General features: G+C 39.9%; 2 long non-coding RNA genes across 3 annotated transcripts; both read left to right on the forward strand.

The window, feature by feature from the left end:
* Positions 1-5,507: 5,507 nt before the first annotated feature.
* On the forward strand, positions 5,508-6,302 carry LOC139442969 (uncharacterized). The gene is made up of 3 exons (XR_011651710.1): positions 5,508-5,629; positions 5,971-6,027; positions 6,232-6,302. It is a non-coding gene; the product is annotated as an uncharacterized lncRNA (long non-coding RNA).
* A 6,929-nt stretch (positions 6,303-13,231) lies between these two features.
* LOC139444365 (uncharacterized) lies at positions 13,232-14,526 on the forward strand. 2 transcript variants are annotated; one of them, XR_011651754.1, is made up of 3 exons: positions 13,232-13,353; positions 13,695-13,751; positions 14,400-14,526. It is a non-coding gene; the product is annotated as an uncharacterized lncRNA (long non-coding RNA). The 2 variants fall into 2 exon arrangements; XR_011651753.1 differs by lacking the exon at positions 14,400-14,526 and adding an exon at positions 13,956-14,026.
* The last annotated feature ends 4,866 nt before the right edge of the window (positions 14,527-19,392 follow it).

The raw sequence follows: 19,392 nt of genomic DNA on the forward strand, positions 1-19,392 counted from the left end.
GTAATGTACGGCAACACAGGGTAATGTGGGCAAAGGAGGGTTATATGCAGCATCACAGGGTAATATACAACACCACAGGGTAATGTACAATATCACAGTGTAATATACAGCATCACAGGGTAATATACAGCATCAGAGGGTAATATACAGCATCACAGGGTAATATACAACATCACAGGGTAATTTACAGCATCACAGGATAATTTATAGCATCACAGGGTAATATACAGCATCACAGGGTAATTTACAGGAACACAGGGTAATGTACAGCAACTCAGGGTAATGTACAGCATCAGAGGGTAATATACAGCATCACAGGGTAATATACAACATCACAGGGTAATTTACAGCATCACAGGATAATTTATAGCATCACAGGGTAATTTACAGCAACACAGGGTAATATACAGCAACTCAGGGTAACGTACAGCATCACAGGGTAATATACAACATCACAGGGTAATATACAGCATCACAGGGTAATTTACAGCATCACAGGGTAATATACAGCACCACAGGGTAATGTACAGCAACACAGGGTAATATACAGCAACTCAGGGTAATGTACAGCATCACAGGGTAATATACAGCATCACAGGGTAATATACAGCATCACAGGGTAATTTACAGCATCACAGGGTAATTTACAGCATCACAGGGTAATATACAACATCACAGGGTAATATACAGCAGCTCAGGGTAATGTACGGCAACACAGGGTAATGTGGGCAAAACAGGGTAATATGCAGCATCACAGGGTAATGTACAATATCACAGGGTACTATACAGCAACACGGGGTAATATACAGCGACACGGGGTAATGTGCAGCAACACAGGGTAATATACAGCATCACAGGGTAATGTACAGCATCACAGGGTAATTTACAGCATCACAGGGTAATATACAGCACCACAGGGTAATGTACAGCAACACAGGGTAATATACAGCAACTCAGGGTAATGTACAGCATCACAGGGTAATATACAGCATCACAGGGTAATATACAGCATCACAGGGTAATTTACAGCATCACAGGGTAATTTACAGCATCACAGGGTAATATACAACATCACAGGGTAATATACAGCAGCTCAGGGTAATGTACGGCAACACAGGGTAATGTGGGCAAAACAGGGTAATATGCAGCATCACAGGGTAATGTACAATATCACAGGGTACTATACAGCAACACGGGGTAATATACAGCGACACGGGGTAATGTGCAGCAACACAGGGTAATATACAGCATCACAGGGTAATGTACAGCATCACAGGGTAATTTACAGCATCACAGGGTAATATACAGCATCACAGGGTAATATACAGCAACTCGGGGTAATGTACGGCAACACAGGGTAATGTGGGCAAAACAGGGTAATATACAACATCACAGGGTAATGTACAATATCACAGGGTAATGAACAGCAAAACAGGGTAATATACAGCATCACGTGGTAATGTACAGCATCACAGGATAATATACAGCAACACGGGGTAATATACAGCAACACAGGGTAATATACAGCAACACGGGGTAATATACAGCGACACGGGGTAATGTTCAGCAACACAGGGTAATGTACAGCATCACATGGTAATATAGAGCAACACGGGGTAATATACAGCAACACAGGATAAGATACAGCAACACAGGATGAGATACAGCAACACAGGATAAAATACAGCAACACAGGATAAGATACAGTGACACAGGATAAGATACAGCAACACACGATGAGATACAGCGACACACGATAAGATACAGCAACACAGGATAAGATACAGCGACACAGGATAAGATACAACAACACAGGATAAGATACAGCAACACAGGATAAGATACAGCAACACAAGATAAGATACAGCGACACAGGATAAGATACAGCAACACAGGATAAGATACAGCAACACAGGATAAGATACAACAACACAGGATAAGATACAGCAACACAAGATAAGATACAGCGACACAGGATAAGATACAGCAACACAGAATAAGATACAGCGACACAGGATAAGATACAGCGACACAGGATAAGATACAGCAACACAGGATAAGATGCAGCAACACAGGATAAGATACAGCGACACAGGATAAGATGCAGCAACACAGGATAAGATACAGCAACACAGGATAAGAAACAGCAACACAGGATAAGATACAGCAACACAGGATAAGATACAACAACACAGGATGAGATACAGCGACACAGGATTAGATACAGTGACACAGGATAAGATACAGCGACACAGGATAAGATACAGCGACACAGGATAAGATACAGCGACACAGGATAAGATACAGCAACGCAGGATAAGATGCAGCAACACAGGATAAAATGCAGCAACACAGGATAAGATACAGCAACATAGGATAAGATACTGCGACACAGGATAAGATACAGCAACACAGGATAAAATACAGCAACACAGGATAAGATACAGCAACACAGGATAAGATACAGCGACACTGGATGAGATACAGCAACACAGGATAAGATACAGCAACACAGGATAAGATACAGCAACACAGGATAAGATACTGCGACACAGGATAAGATGCAGCGACACAGGATAAGATACAGCAACACAGGATAAAATACAGCGACACAGGATAAGATACAACAACACAGGATAAGATACAGCAACACACGGCAACATACAGAAACGTACAAAATCATAAGAAATCTCCGCAGAAAGCAGACTCCATTGTAACGATTCCGATTGAAATTTAAACACTTAAACTTAATTCATATTACACAGCGGGTACGGTACACATTCATGAAGGTATCAAAAGGATTTCTCAAAGTCGAAATTGTCGCAAAGACTATAGACTATGAAATCTTTCATTTCACAATACATTTCTCTCATCTAATGATACTGCTAGACTTACTTTTTTCCACAATTTAGATTGGTTTTTGCTTAATAAAATACATAAATTCCTAAGACGTGGTGCAGGCCAAGGCGTACCCTGAGACGCCATGCAAGGAGTGGGGCCTCTGAAGACAGTTGGAATATGATAGACGTATATAGAAACTCCTTGCAGTTGTACGCAAACAGTAGGAAGAACACTCACTCCGTACCAATGTATATTTTCCGATCTCTGAATGAATACTTTCCCGTAACCAAGATGGGTGATTTTTAATTGTCTAGAATTGTTTGTCGGAGAACACACACATTGAAATATCAAGAACAAAAACAAATACTTACGAGACGAACGTAACGTAATCCAGAGAAACCTCGTTGCAATAACAAACAGAACACAGTTGCAAAATATATCAACGGACAATGATTGTAACGCGAGGGCTGAAATGCTCCGCGGAAGCTTTTACTGTCGCGATTAAATGCGTGTTGTTTTATAGTTTTTGTGGTTTTAACCACATCGAGCAACGACAAATGGTGCAGACAAGAACATATATATAGATGGAAGCCTGCATGCAGTGTCTTCTTTCTCTTTCAAAAGAAATTGTAACATTTGTCTTTTGACAATATCGACTTTGAGAAAATCATTTTGATACATTCACAGACACACATTCACAGACACACATTCACAGACACACATTCACACACACATTCACAAACACACACACACACACACACACTGAGACACGCATATACAGATAGATTTTCACAGAGACAGACATACATGTATATGCACACATATAAACACACTCACAGATACACACACACAGCGACACACACACACAGACACACACACACACATACACACAGACACACAAACAGACACACAAACAGACACACAGAGAGAGACACACACATACAAACAAATTTTCTCAGACAGACACATATACACACAAGTGTCACAGATACACACACACACAGATACACACACAGACACATTCGCAGACACACACAGACACAGACACACACACGCAGACACACACACAGAGACACAGTCACACACGCACACACAGGTCTTATGATAAATATAGATTGACTTCGGATGAGCTACATTGACCTTTCTTCGCCTACGTGTCAGATTTTAATTCTGGCCTGGAATGGTTGGTCGAGAACAGCGAGTGAGCAGTGTGACAAAACCAACTAACGTGTCTGCTGTCTCAAACTGTAGTATGTGCATGAATGTAACAGTTCATGATTACCCTAAATATAAGGACAAACTAACCAATCAGGACAAGCAAGAGTCTGGACGTAGATTTTAAAATTTTAAACAGGCATGGGGCTGAAGAACATAATTTCTCTTTGACTTGTTTGTTTGTTTACAGGCTGCCGTCGAATGACAGGAGTACTGCTATTTTGGGTCAGGCAACAATATAATTTTTCACCTCTATGTTATCTTTAACACCCAACGGAGACGGGCTATACTCTGGCGTTGATGTTTAATTTTTATTCTGAAAACACAAGAGCGGTTCATCCAAGTTCCCTTGAGTACCTCATTAAGACCACACTCGCTTGGCAAACGTAATGGTACATTTTTACTGAGAAACATTTATACGAAGAGGGGGTATACAAAGTTTGCAACAACATGACCCTTTTTACTTATAATAAACTCTTTTGCAACCACAAGCAGAATTCTTTGATTTTGTTGTCATAGCAAACGCCATGCCATAAAGAAACATGTTCTTGAGAGGGCGTGTGCGCCAATCCCAGCAAGGTGAAACGACAATGCCAGATTCCTATCATCATGTGTAGGAAGGAATGTGTGGCATCTGTTTGACAATCTACCCTATGTGCACTGGAAACGTTAAACACTAGTCTCCAAGTGTATCGACAGCATATACACTGTACATCTAAGTATCATTGACATTAATAGGTCACTTCCCACCAGATATATTGCTTATCTACAACTTGCAATTTCGACTATAAGTAATGTTATGACGCTCCAATGTATCACATCTCTGACCTATGGCCTATAAATCACAAGCTACCACATGGTTTCCACACCCGCCTCCCTGCTGTAGGCGAGATATTTTGTCACATGATTAATTGTGAAAAAGAAACCAATCTGTAAACAGCTGTGTACGAGGATAAGCAGTATGGGTCTGCTACCAAATGACATTGTCGTTGATAAGGGTCGGTTTCAGTGTGAGAAAGCACCAGTTGTTTTGCTTTACTTGTGACATGGCCGGTGACCTAGAACGTAAAGTACTAAACGTCAGAAAAAAACAAGCAGAGCAAACAATTTACGATATACATAACTGACATCATCGTGATATATTCCAAACTAGTTTGTTTCTTTGTGTTTATATAGTGATATGGTCATGACATAAACACTGTGTAGCAGTATGCTTGTAAATAGAATATTGTTAGATTTTAAAGTATCATCATAGTAACCAAACATGAATTAAATTAATAAGCTAACCTAAATATTTAACATTTATGTTCCTAAATACTTGTGTTAACTTCAGCACTTGCACAAATCTACTAATTCACAGGTAAGCTAGTTCTGTATATAGCTTGGGTAGTTCAGACATTTCTTTCTTGGCTATTGTCAATGGGTTGGTCACAGGCTTGGCCTGTGATTAGGTGCTCTTTGTGATCTAGCTTTGTTGCATGTTCTCTGCAATTATGTGGGGACACTGATCACACTTCTACTGGTCAGTCAACACCTATTTTCTCAACACGTTCTCTACACTGAATCATATAGGGTAAGTTCATTTAATTATTACTTTATTTATCTGGGAGCTTAGGTTATGTATTTTAATCATGGTTGTTGGATATAGTATTTTAGCTAGCATTGTATTATGACATTGTAATGTATTCTTTATTCAACTTAACTGTGTATTTGACTGAGGTAATAGCCAAATGTACATTTATATATAAAATAGGTTTAAATTGGTTAGAAGTGATATATGTATATGTATCATGTATATATGTATAGTATTTTGTAGAATTTATAATGCTCGTATTCCATACATGCTAGTGTAACTGTGGCTATGTGATATATTTATAAGTAGTATACTTATATGTAGTATACTTATTTGTGCAGGGCTATTTCACTGCACGTCTCCATAAGAGAGTTTCCAGCCTGCGTCCCTGAGACGAGGTATGCTATTTATGTTTTATTAATTATGCATTATTAATTGTATATATATATAGAGTGTAATTTGTTTTATGTGGAAGGATTTGTTAATATATATATATGCCAAAAGTAAGGAATTATAGATTGAAATGTATAATTAGTATTGTTGTTATATAGTGCCTTTATAATGATACCCATGATATTTATATCAAGTTATGTATGTTTTAGGGCAGATCCGGACTACCGTGTAGTTCTCTACGCCCATTGAAAATAAATCCCTTGAACCCAACAAGTACTCTCTTATGTTTGAGAGGACCAGAGTACCGCTGTTACAATGGCATCCCTGGTGGGATCTTGATTTTCAATGGAGCCAGGAGAGTGAGAGGAACATCAGCAGCAGCCCGTGCAGTGATAGTGTATGAAGTTGTGCCCGACACTATTATCAAGTGAACATGTGTAAATATGTGTACATGAACTCTCCCTATTTGTGATCAGAGACACTTGCGTCTGTATACAGGCTATTGACACTGGATATCCTTAATATTTACAGCTGTATTTCATATTTTTGATAATTCTTTGGTGCCATTATTATTTAACAGACATGTTGGTGTTGTTGTTTTTTTCACCCATGTTGTTTATGTGAGCATGAGAATGGGTATGTTTTTTTGTGCAGCCATATTGAGCTCTGCTGCGGTGATTGTACATAATTAGTATTATGGGCCCTTAGTTTAGTTTGTATTAGTTAGTTTAGTTTAATTAGTTTTAGATAGTCTACTTTGTTCATACATTTTACTGTAATTAACTGATTCATTACTTGGTTTAATAGTTGACATCTTTTGCAAGAACACAGACCTAATGATTGCACTGTTAGGTAGTGTTATTATCTAAGATTTAGCTAATCTTGGCATATACCATAAAAGAGTATATTGTTAAGTTACTGTTCAGTTGTGTTGTCACTGTGTCTCAGCATTTAATTAATATTATACATAGTTAATTAATATTATATATAGTTAATATTATATTAGTATTCAATTAATATTATATAAGGTAGGTTTGCACTACACCTCTTTCAGCACACCTGTCCTATCCTGTTCAATCTTTGTGTGGTCTTGTGAGTCAGTTGTATCAGTACAGTATGGATTAAGTTGTCAGGTAAATGTTACTAACCCACAACACTTGGTAAACTAAACTAATTTTGTTATCTAACTAAACCCAAACCATTACTATCGTAAACTTGATAGTTGATAAAGCAAAACTAAACTATAAACTCTTAACCCTTAAGTTGTATACAGGATTACCTTTACGTTAATTATGCATTGTTTCTCCATGTAGGTCTTATAAGCTTTACATTTTTGTGTTCGTGTTCATTTAAGGTAAAGCTATCACCTTCACTTCGGATTCATTCGTAATTGTATCCCTACATTATCATCATGTCCCAATTATCTTCTGATGAGTTGGCTTCTTTTCTTGCGGGTTTTGAGAAGCTAGGTGTTACACCAAAAGGTAAGACTGAGGACGAGCTCAGGGATTGGGTAGCAGGTATGGTAGCAATACAGGAGTTGCAGGGCGCTACTGGTAGTCCACAGTTTAAATCTGAGGAGTCAGAGCATCATGCAATTCCACCAACCCAAAGTTTGCCCAGTTCGTTTAGTTTTAAACAAGCACCTCGTTTTTCTTGTTTTTCTGGTGATCCAATGGCCAAAGGTGAAACTTCATTTGATGTGTGGCACTACGAGGTTGAAAGTTTCGTTTGCAGTAAGACACATTCTGAGGAGGAGATCTTACAGGCGCTCAGGAGAGCCCTTAGGGGTGAAGCTGCCCGTGTCATAATGAGGTTAGGTCACACTGCATCACTCACTTCAGTTCTTAATAAACTGAAAAGTGTATTCAGTCCATCAGTCATGGAGCAAGGTGAAGTCCTTATGGCCCAGTTTTATGGTGCACGCCAAGGGGAAAAGGAGGATGCTACAACATGGGGTTGCAGACTTGAGGACATGTTAGACAGGCTTGTCTTACAAGGTTTCATCCAACAGGATAGATCAAGCTCTGTTCTCAGGACAGTCTTCTGGTCAGGACTCAGGCAGGAACTGAAGGACTCAACAGGACACAAATTTGACACCATACAGGATTTCGACCAGCTCCGAGTAGCTATTAGGAGAATTGAATATGACCAGGAGCAAAGGAAACTGGAAGTACAGAAGAAACCTGTACCAGCCAAGGTCATGGCTTCACTTCAACCAACCTCTGAAGTATCAGCGTTGATGGGAGTCATTGACAAGCTGTCATCCAAGATTGATAATCTGGAGGCAAGGATGAATCAGTTCACTCCTACCGCATCCCAGGCACAACACAAGGGACAATATCATTATCAACATCATCATGGTAATCCTGATAACCCTGCACAACTACCTCATGATTTTGAACTACAGTCTGGAGTCCAGTGCTATAGGTGTGGACAATATGGTCACCTTATGAGAGGCTGTCGTGTCAACATAGATCATATGAGGCGTGGACCTTTAAATGGCAGAGGACCAATGTCAAGGGGCAGACATTAGGTTCTTTCAGACAGAGCTCCACTGAAGTCGTCCATTCCAAGATACCAGCTGGATTGATTGGAACAGCTAACGAGACAAATGTCATCATCCATGGTGTTTCACATAAGGCCCTCCTAGATACAGGATCATCAGTGTCAACTATCCCGGAAAGTTTCCATAAGGAGTGTTTATCATCATTGGAGATTAAGACCTTAGGTGATTTCATTCGTATTGAATGTGCTGATGGTGAGGCATTGCCTTATATGGGATATGTGGAAGTTCCAGTTGAAACTACTGGGTTATCTCCAGGTCTCAAAAGTAATTGTTTATTGTTAGTCATCCCAGACAGTGAGTACAACAAGAGTGTACCTGTTTTACTGGGGACTAATTACCTTATCCCAGCTCTTGAGAGCTGCAGGGAGGCAACTGGACCTAACTTTCTTCAAGTCAGCAAAATGCACACACCTTGGTATCTTGCCTTTAGGAGTCTCATTTTGCAGGACAAGGAACTTAAAAGGAAAGATGGGACCCTTGGACTTATGCGTAGCTGTGAGGTGTCAAAAGTAGTTGTACCTCCCAACAGAACTGTAACAGTCAAGTGTTCACTCTACAAAGAACTGCCTTATAGAGAAACTTGTGTTATGCTTCATCCAGCCAAGAAGACATGTATATCACCGGGGATAGAGATAACTCCTGCATTATTCCGCTACCAGTACAAGCGATCACTACAAGTTCCTGTTCAATTGTCAAACCTGACCAACCAGACCATAGTTGTTTCCCCTAGGACAATCATCTGTGAGATACAACCAGTCCAAATTGAGAAAGTTGCACACATCAACTTGGAACAGATTGCCACTGAAGTAAAACAGCACCCACTGGACAAGGTGAACATATCTCATAAAGTTACTGATGAACAGAAGAAGATGGGTGAAGAGTTAATTCAGAAATACAGCGATGTATTTTCAACAGGAGATTTAGATGTTGGCCACTACACTGATGTGAAACATCGGATTGAGTTGACAGACCCTACACCATTCAAGGAAAGACATCGACGCATACCGCCATCTATGTTTCAAGAGGTGAAGGACCATCTCCAACAGTTACTTGCTTGTGGAATCATCAGACGTTCTTATAGCCCATGGGCATCTAATGTAGTCCTTGTACGCAAGGCTGATGGATCTCTGCGTATGTGTATAGATTTTAGATCACTCAACCGTCGCACGGTTAAAGATGCCTACGCTTTACCACGCGCAGAAGAAATCTTTGACAGACTTGCAGGATCCAAGTTTTTCACTGTTATGGACATGAAGTCGGGCTACCATCAGATAGAAATAGAGGAAGGTCACAAAGCAAGAACAGCCTTTACAGTTGGACCTCTTGGGTTTTATGAGTACAATCGCTTGCCTTTTGGACTCGTAAATGCTCCAGCTACATATCAACGCCAGATGGAACATATGTTAGGAGATCTTCATTTGGAAATTTGCATGATATACCTGGATGATCTCATCGTGTTTTCTGATACTTTTGAAGAGCATCTCATTCGATTAGAAAGGATTTTCCAACGTCTGAGGAAAAGTGGAATAAAGTTGGCACCCAAGAAGTGTAACTTCTTACAAGAACAAGCAAAGTTTGTCGGCCACATTGTATCAGCAAATGGAGTTCAAACTGACCCTGCAAAGATTGAGAAGGTACTGAATTGGCCAACTCCTAAGAGTCCAGAGGAAGTTCGTCAATTCCTTGGGTTTGCCGGATACTACAGAAAATTTGTTAAGAATTTCTCTAATATCGCTTGGCCTCTCTCACAGTTGCTCCCTCCAACTGTGAAGAATAATCGCTTCAAGAAGAAAACAGACTTGAAAGTTAAATGGACTTGGGGTCAGGATCAGGAATCAGCCTTCAAGCAACTGAAAGATGCTTTGTCAAAGCCACCTATTCTTGGATATGCAAATTATGGTCTTCCTTTTGAAGTTCATACAGATGCAAGCTCACTCGGATTAGGTGCCATTCTCTACCAAGAACAAGAAGGACAAAAGAGAGTCATCGCCTATGCCAGCAGAGGTCTGAATAAAGCAGAGAGGAACTACCCAGCACACAAGTTGGAGTTCCTAGCATTAAAATGGGCAGTATCGGAGAAATTTTATGACTATCTCTACGGAAATCAGTTCACTGTACTGACGGACAACAACCCTCTCACATACGTTTTGACTACAGCCAAATTGGATGCTACTGGACACAGGTGGATTGCAGCTCTTTCCGCATTCAACTTTGATATTAAGTATCGTCCAGGAAAAGGTAACATAGATGCTGATGCGCTCTCAAGGTTGCCACAAGAAGAAGAGACAGATACTATAGCTACTACATCTGTAAAGGCGATCTGCAATAGTTGTCAGACATCTAACTACATTTAGAGTTTATGCTTTGCAGCTGAAGTTATTGCAGATGACGACGTTGAATACAGGAACAACATATCTAGCTTCACTCTAAGGGATTGGAGGAAAGCACAAGAGAGGGATCCAGTACTCAACAGAGTCATTGACGGACTACATCACCACACGATACCAGAGGATATTCCTACTGGTCTTCTCAGAGAATTCAGTCATCTCCAATTACAACAGGGAGTGTTGTACAGAATTACTACCATGGATGGAGAAGAAAGGAAGCAACTTGTTCTCCCAGCAGAATTCATCAAAAGAACACTAAACGGACTTCATGATGAGATTGGACATCTCGGCCGAGATCGGACTCTAGCTCTCTGCAGGGACAGATTTTACTGGCCTGGAATGGCTAAAGATGTGGATCAGTGGATAAAAAACTGTGACAGATGCTTCAGAAGAACACCAGCAGAGCTCCTCTTCTCTCCATCACTACCAGCCAGCCCCTTGAGTTAGTTTGCGTCGACTTCCTTACACTGGAGATGTCAAAGGGAGGATATCAACATATTCTTGTTCTGACTGACCATTTTACAAGATATGCTCAGGCCTACCCTACTAGGAACATGACTGCGAAGACCACTGCAGAAGTCCTATTTAACAACTTCTTTGTACACTATGGCTTCCCACAAAGACTACATGCAGATCAAGGCGCCAACTTTGAGAGTAACCTAATCAAGGAACTATGTAAGATGGCGGGAATAGAAAAAAGCAGGACCACACCTTACCACCCACAAGGAAATGGAATGACTGAAAGATTCAATCGGACACTGATAAGTATGTTAGGTTCTTTGCAACCATCCCAGAAGACCAACTGGAAGTCATATGTAGCACCACTCGTTCATGCTTACAATGCAACACGACATGAATCGACCGGAGAAAGTCCTTTTTTTCTTATGTTTGGCAGACAGCCACGTTTACCTGTTGACATTGCATTTGGAATAGGTTCTCCACAAGGTAGACAATCTAAGACCACCTACATCAAAGATCTGCGCCAACGGCTTGCTGACTCCTACAAGTTTGCAACAGCTGCTGCACATAGAGCCAGGGAGAGACAGAAGAGTAGGTATGACATCAAGATCAGAGGAGCCATTCTCAACATTGGAGACAGAGTCTTAGTGAAGCAGCTTGCATTTGATGGAAAGCACAAACTGGCAGACAAGTGGGAAGAAAGCACATATGTTGTGAGGGACCAGCCCAACCCAGAAATCCCAGTGTACTGTGTACAAAAGGAAGATGGAGATGGACGGCTAAGGACGCTTCATCGAAACTTGTTGCTGCCAGTGGGTTCACTAGAGATCAACACTGACATGAATAGGACGGTTCCCGTTCCAAAGCCAAGAACGAAGTACCTGGGACCAATAGTGAAGGAACAAGAGTCGACCCAATCACTATCAGACAGCGAGTCTGACGATGATCCCATAGTACTGGTTGAGTCACAACCTGTGGACCTGAGTGATGTGTCTTCAGTGGTTAGCATTCCGTCAAATGCTGCCCCACAAGCTGAAGCAGATGGACATGAAACCTATGTAGATGTGGAATTAGAAGATTCCACTGCTGCAATGGTTCAAGAGGGGGAAGAAGGAGGTAATTCCACAGCTGGTGATAGTCCTCAACTGGAAGCTGAGGAAGAAGGAGCGGCAAAGCCGGAACAGGAACCAGAACCAGAGCCAGAACAGGAACCAGAACCAGAACCAGATCCAAAAACAGATCCAGAACCAGATCCAGAACCTATTAGGGTGCCTAGGAGAGTTCTACCAACTCTACCACCTAGGCGATCTACAAGACAGCGTCAGCCGCCAGCCTGGATGGGAAGAGGAGAGTTTTGTATGAGTCAAGCACCAACATTGTTGACAGACTGGAAAACAAGAGCATCATTTCTTAAGACTCTAGCTGAAGGCAGACTTTTGCAGGACCTCCCAGAAGACGCCTACAAGGCTATGCTATTTCTGATAACTGGTTCTGCTGTAACATAGAATATATTTCGGGACGCCATTTTCTGTGGCAGGGGAGAATGTAGCAGTATGCTTGTAAATAGAATATTGTTAGATTTTAAAGTATCATCATAGTAACCAAACATGAATTAAATTAATAAGCTAACCTAAATATTTAACATTTATGTTCCTAAATACTTGTGTTAACTTCAGCACTTGCACAAATCTACTAATTCACAGGTAAGCTAGTTCTGTATATAGCTTGGGTAGTTCAGACATTTCTTTCTTGGCTATTGTCAATGGGTTGGTCACAGGCTTGGCCTGTGATTAGGTGCTCTTTGTGATCTAGCTTTGTTGCATGTTCTCTGCAATTATGTGGGGACACTGATCACACTTCTACTGGTCAGTCAACACCTATTTTCTCAACACGTTCTCTACACTGAATCATATAGGGTAAGTTCATTTAATTATTACTTTATTTATCTGGGAGCTTAGGTTATGTATTTTAATCATGGTTGTTGGATATAGTATTTTAGCTAGCATTGTATTATGACATTGTAATGTATTCTTTATTCAACTTAACTGTGTATTTGACTGAGGTAATAGCCAAATGTACATTTATATATAAAATAGGTTTAAATTGGTTAGAAGTGATATATGTATATGTATCATGTATATATGTATAGTATTTTGTAGAATTTATAATGCTCGTATTCCATACATGCTAGTGTAACTGTGGCTATGTGATATATTTATAAGTAGTATACTTATATGTAGTATACTTATTTGTGCAGGGCTATTTCACTGCACGTCTCCATAAGAGAGTTTCCAGCCTGCGTCCCTGAGACGAGGTATGCTATTTATGTTTTATTAATTATGCATTATTAATTGTATATATATATAGAGTGTAATTTGTTTTATGTGGAAGGATTTGTTAATATATATATATGCCAAAAGTAAGGAATTATAGATTGAAATGTATAATTAGTATTGTTGTTATATAGTGCCTTTATAATGATACCCATGATATTTATATCAAGTTATGTATGTTTTAGGGCAGATCCGGACTACCGTGTAGTTCTCTACGCCCATTGAAAATAAATCCCTTGAACCCAACAAGTACTCTCTTATGTTTGAGAGGACCAGAGTACCGCTGTTACAACTGTATTGACAGTTAATTTTTAAAGTGAAACTAAACATATTATTATCATCATTATTATTGTTGTTGTTAGTGTTGTTATTGTTTTTAATATTATCAACATCACCATTGGTGTTGTGTGCCATAGCTTTAGTGGTATTTCTTCCCGTATATTAGTCGGAAGAAACTGGAGCCGACAAAATTATAGTAACCATATGCATTGTTTAGCATCGTGCTGACAACAACCACTCAGAAAACAACATGATAGAGGTAGAGGGAAATCTCAATAGACAGCGCTACCGCGATAATTTCATCGGCCCTGTTGTTCAACGCCCGGCCTCATATTGATCGACTTGTTCAGGATTCTCTTCAACAAAACAACTTGAATGTCACCCCCTGGCCGGCTCGCTCCCCTGATCTCTCACCAATCGAGCACATGTGGGATGAGATGTATCGGCGCCTTCGACGTCAACCACGTGTTCCACAGACACTCCAGGAACTTCGAAACATGCTCCAGCAGATATGGACAGATATCCCACAGGACTTTGTGCGACGCCTGATCCATTCCATGAGACGAAGATGTGTTGCTTGCATCGCAACCAGAGGTGGACACACACGCTATTGAATTGTAAATTGACGTTTTGGCATGTTCACGTGGTTGTTTTTTAATGAAATCACGCATTTTCTGAAGTCAGTATGGCAAATTAAACCATTTGAACACTTACAGGAGTCTTTTATCTGTTGCAAACCGAAATTGTTTCAGATTTGGTAAAAAACATAACTTTGCATTTAATCTTATTCAATGTCACAGGAATTTTTGTTGTTCAGTATAGTTTTAGACTCTTCTAAGCCAACATTGGCAAGTAGGCATCCCAGTGGGCATCAACTGTGCTCCCCTCCTTGTTGATCTGTTTGCTTATGCATAGGAGTCGTACTTTCTGCTCGGATTGGGGGCGGTCGGGTAGCCTAGTGGTTAAAGCGTTCGCTCGTCACGCCGAAGACCCGGGTTCGATTGCCGACATGGGTACAATGTGTGAAGCCCATTTCTGGTGTCCCCCGCCGTGATATTGCTGTAATATTGCTAAAAGCGGCGTAAAACCATACTCACTCACTTAGCAGAGAGTAGAGATGATTGTGGAAAGGGTTTTCTTGATATACTTCTACAGCGAACATCAAAGATATAGTCCTATGAAGAATACTTGTTCCACATTTTCTCTTGTAATTAAAACATTTCTCGATTAATATAGAAAACGTTGCTCTTTGAGTCGAAACATCAAGGTGGGTTTATGTGTGTGGTGTACCGTATAACCCCTAATAAACCGGGTTTGTTTTTTACCAAGCGCCGCTTAATCGGAAACATTCATCACATTGAACTCCGTTGCGTTGTTTAGCAAATCTAAGTACATGGTTTACAAACACGTTAAATAAAGTAAACAGGCATTATCGAGATTATGTACTGTCGTCGATCGCTATTCAGAGGCCTATTAATCACCAGTGTATTGCCTGAAAGTCTGAAAACATCTCGAACTGATGTTAAATTGATATGTTTGCATTGTCGCTCAAAGTACTTCATTTTGTAAAATACACATCGAAAGTAAAACATGATAAGAGGTTATCTGCCTCGGTGAGGGGCTCTTTGCTCTATGACGTTGCCGGGACTACCTACAAGGACATAGCATTGTCGTCTGAAACGGGATTCGTAAATTATTTGCGTGTGATATGGGAATAAAGATCAAGTATGTGTAATCAGATTCTAATCGTACGACTGATTTATGCAGACGTATGGAGGTGAAGTCATCGAGTGAAATCTGTAACCCTTTCAGAACTATTGTGAAAATAAGGTCAAGGTCAAAGATGAAACAGTGACGCGGACGTGTGTTCGAGGTAAAATGTATCAGTTTATCGTAACATTATGACGGACACAGTGCCAGACGCCGGTGTTGGGCTATGAAAACACTGAAACAGGTTGCTGAAGCAGTGAATGTAGCATCACTTTGTCACGGACTGATTTTCCGCGGCGTACAACCAGGTGAGCGTAACCTATCGGTGGTAGCAAAGGGAATATTGTAATACTCGCAACCTGTTATAAACAGTGTAAGGTTCAGAGTCCCGCTCAGTCAAGACAACATTACAGCTTTATGGTAGCGTTTGAGTGTTTCGATGTTTCTAGGTCACGAGATAAGAAATATAAACCGTCAATGCTGGAGAATAATCAGTCTCAATTATCTGCCGAAACAGATTCTACTGGGCGTAAGAGGCAAACTAGTGGTGTAAGTTAGGAACACCAATAAAGAAGTAGTTCTTACAAATTTCCTTTTACATTTTAAATTATTAAACACAATGTATTTGTTGTGATATCATGGCCGGTAAGAGCTTACATGATTCACATTGGCACCTATGTGATATAAACATGGCTGAAGAAGAGCATGTGTACAAAAATAAAGATAAACGCTAGGGATCTGAGGAAAAAAGCTAAAAATGCAACAAAAAGAATTAATTTGTTTCAAAAATATTATCTTCTGAGAAATTGTGTTTTTATTATGTCCCGAGTAGATTTACTTTAAGATAATAATCAGGAAAATAAATGATTGAATTGTGCGCACTAACGACACCATGACCTTGAGGCTAATAGGATGAAAACATTGTCTTAAGTGCTGACAGATGTGATTGGGTGTATGGATCCTAGGGTCAAGTAGAGTGGAGGCAATCTGAAGTATACTCATTGTGTATCACTTGGCTGATTAGGTGTCATTTAATGCCGACGACGTGATCGTTGCCAGCAACCTCTGGGTTTGCCCATAAACACACTCACTCACCCATAAACCTATAAACTCACTCATAATTTTGTTAAACCTTTTTTTAATATGCCCCTATTTACTTTTGTTGAGACCCGTGAAGATCCGGGGTAGAAAAGGTCTTCAGCAACCCACGATTGCCGTAAAAGGCGTCTATGCTTGTAGTAAGAGGCGACTAACGGGATCAGGTGGTCAGGCTCGCTGACTTGGTTGATACACGTCATCGTATCCCAATTGCATGAATCGATGCCCATGATGTCTATCACTGGATTGTCCGGTTCAGACTCGATTATTTACAGACCCCCGTCATATAGCTGGAATATTGCAGCGTTAAAGAAGAAATAGGCAAAACATGTGTTGAAATACGTTAAAAGAATCGCCAAAAGAAAACAACAACATCGTTCTCAAATCTAAATAATTTTATTTGACATGTGTGAAAGTTTGGGTCAGCTGTGGCATAAAACCAAGTAATAAACGCCTTAAGATGTATTTTTTCTGCTGCCGACCTGTTTCAAGAGGCTAAAGCTTCCTATCGACCCACCCCCCCACCCCACCCCCTCTTGTTGTCAGCCTTGACACTCGTACAAACATGCTGTATTTGCTTGGCCCATTACAACATGCAAACAGTCACCGACCCATTGGCCATTTGCTGCTAAATACACACGCTGACGCTTACCATTCGAGTTTGAAACGTACACTGTCGGCTAAAGTGTTTATTTTACATGCTGCATACAAAGTGTCCTCGATCTCAAATAGTTAATTTACTGAAATGGCAGGCTTTATAAAGGCATACACGACGGACACTGTGACACTACCGGGCACCTATACAATATTGCCACGCTCCTTTAGATTTGATTATATTAGAAAAAATATCACAAGCATATGAATTGTAGTTTTTAAACGATATAGAGTAATGTATAAGAAAATACGTTAACGTGATTTGATTTTAAATATTTTCCACACGTGTGAATGTATATCTATACATAAATAACGATTTATATACTTAATAACTAAATATTAATGTATAGCCATAAATGTATGTTTATCGTGTAGTATAGAAATATATGTTTATCTAGTAGTATAGAAATGTATGTTTATCGTGTAGTATAGATTTCAGTAGCATGCATTCATACTGTCTGCATTGCTTCGTTGCTTCTATGTACAAAGCTACGGAGGCTCAACATTAGAAGGGTGTTCTAGTCGAATTTTATTAACGGCATCGCAGCAAAAGCGGTAAGTACTAATTTTGAACCTGCAGTCAGTCAGATTTGTTTTTTCATTTGGGTTTTAATTTGTCACGAACTGGAATATATGTCTTTAGGGTTTAAAGAAATCTTTGCATGTAACTATCAAGCTGATTGCGTGGTGTGTTGCTGCTGATAGATGTTCTATGCTGGGGGGGGGGGGGTAGCGATACCGTGAGTCCACAATAGACGGGGCATTGAGCACCCCGGACGGTGATGCATCTTGTTTCGATAAACGACATTTTGGGGCCAAGTGATCGGATATACGCAACTGAAGCAATTTTCAAATCAGACGAGGTTATACAAATACATGGAGAAGATTAAGGAGTATTTAAGGTCGATTCTGACAGACAGACAGGTTTATTTGCATTAAAAGCCACGTGACCTAAAGTACAAAACTTTTTACATAATAATTTGAGTTACCACATGAAGATAAACAGACTCAAATTTACAAAATTACTTATCAAGCGGAACCGTTCTTAAAAGATGTGTTAAGAACTTGGTAAATGGCAATAATACATTCATATCTGACGAAGTACACAGGCTTTTAAGTGAATAATACTGCGTATTTGATAATTTTAGTAATAACAGTTTACGCTCGTCTTCATAATGTTTACAGACATAAACAACATGAATTTCATCTTCAATTGCGTTGCAATGTTCACACAGAACATTGTCATCGGTCAATGTTGATACAACCCATAAGGTCGATTCTCCATCTTAATATAATAAAGGGTGGATTTGTCTGAACTTGACAAACATTACGGAACCAGTTTATACCATCACTGGGAAGTAGTTTTGTTAGCTCGACAAAGGGCAATTATTATAGACTCATTCAGGATCACCACTCATTTGATGACTATCTATTACCCTCTAAAATGTATTTGAACCTCTGCTCAAGTGGGACGTAGCCTTGCTCAGAGGTTAGAGCAGCGAGCACAACGATCTGATTTAAATTAGATTGGATTATGCACATTATGCGATTCGAGCGCTATTACTGCTTAATTCAACATGGTTTTTGTTGTGACTTCTTTACTCAAAAGTACCAAACAAATAAATATTATCATCACTCTCCAAACCGTTATGAATTTAGGATAATCTTGAAAAGCAAATGGGTATTCGTTCTTAAGAAAATGTTTACAGATAGGTCGATACTTGAGCTCCATGTTGATATTCATGTGTGACATTGAAACTTCCATTACGCTGCTGTATGTACGTGTGTCACATTATGTCATGTATTATCGGTGTAGGCTTCAACTTGATTGTATATGTTGATGTGTTGATTGATGCGTAGATTATTATGTCGAACAGTCAA

This window comes from Haliotis cracherodii, unplaced genomic scaffold, assembly GCF_022045235.1.
Source record: "Haliotis cracherodii isolate W230 unplaced genomic scaffold, xgHalCrac1.p SCAF_5, whole genome shotgun sequence".
In the NCBI taxonomy this organism is placed as follows: domain Eukaryota; kingdom Metazoa; phylum Mollusca; class Gastropoda; order Lepetellida; family Haliotidae; genus Haliotis; species Haliotis cracherodii.